Source organism: Chrysochloris asiatica, unplaced genomic scaffold (assembly GCF_000296735.1).
Source record: "Chrysochloris asiatica unplaced genomic scaffold, ChrAsi1.0 scaffold00008, whole genome shotgun sequence".
NCBI classification, from domain to species: domain Eukaryota; kingdom Metazoa; phylum Chordata; class Mammalia; order Afrosoricida; family Chrysochloridae; genus Chrysochloris; species Chrysochloris asiatica.
Window position 1 is genome coordinate 21,441,086 of NW_006408526.1, and position 1,417 is coordinate 21,442,502.

Below are 1,417 nucleotides of genomic sequence, written 5' to 3' on the forward strand. Positions count from 1 at the left end.
CCATCATGCATGATGTGCACATGTTAAAAAAAAGAAAACTGTATGGAGCGCAGTTCTACTCTAACACACATGGAGGTACCATGAATGAGACTTAACTCAATGGCAACTGCAAATGGTGGAGGATTCCCAATGATAGAGATGTGTGCATCAGCAATCATCAGCTAGGGATCTCTGAACCATGCAACTTACCCTGGATTCTAATGTTAGGATTGCAAGACAATCTGAGTAAGCCTAAGTAAGCTTCTCAAGTAGATCTATTAACAGGGAAGAAATAGTTGGTCCATAAGCATTCTGGTCTGCGGAGCATTTATTTCACTATAGATAAGCAAACTGTTATTCTGGCTCATATATAAAACCATTATGCATTTGGTTCCCATGGTCCTATCTCGAGAGTGTAGTCTACTATAAGGATGAAGCTTCTAACTCTACACAAAAACAAGACACCAGAAAGGACTTTCAGCAAGATGGCAAACTAGACAGATACACTGCACAGACCCTCTACAACAAAGATGTAAGGCCAAATGAAACAGATACAGATGAAAATACTGGAACCCTGAATTTCAGAAGAAAAGTTAGAGAAGTGGACTGAGTGCATGCTGGGAAGAGAAGTTGAGCAGGGACAGCAAGAAATGAAGACAGGCTAATGAACACCCGACCAAATGTGGCACTGCAATTTTGGGAGCAACTTTGGCCATAGAATGTGGCCTGGCAGAGTAGATTCACACATAAGACAGGAAAGGTATGATTCTTCTTTTCCCCCACACGCCCCTGGTGACAAGCAGCATGGTCACCTCCCACCCTCATCCACCCGAAGCTCAGACCCTGCTCTCCAGGAGTTTGGAGCCACAGGTCAGAAACCATGCCAGTGTGAAGCGAGAGCTGACTGGATCATTTTGGTTCCTGGATTCAGGTGGGCTCAGCTGCTGACCTATAGAACCTGCAGACCCACCAGACCAGCATTTAACCAGTCACCCTGCCCCCAGCTGCCCTGTGGTTCTGTCACTGAAACCAACTCTATCAAAGGCTTCCATAGAGTACTACTAGATGAAATGCCCTGAACATGGATAAGAAGGCTTGATAGGTTCTCCATCTAGGCCCAAGAGCTCTGCTGTTACAACCTTCCTACACCTACCTCTTGGATCCTTGGCTTATAGGAGCCCCCAGAGTTTTCTCCTGTACATTTATCCTTTTCTTGTTTCATTGTTTTGTTTGTTTACTCTCCCTCCTCCTTCTCTTTCCATCCCCTTGAATTATATCCTATCTATGTTGTTGTTTTTCTTTTTAATTCTGTTTCTCATTCCCCACCTTTTTTTTTCTTTTTCCATTTTGATCTTTCTTTACTATTCTCTTCTCTCCCTCTCTTTTCATCTTCACTCTCCCTGGCTTTTCTAAGTGTGCTGTTTTCTTTCTTTCTTTT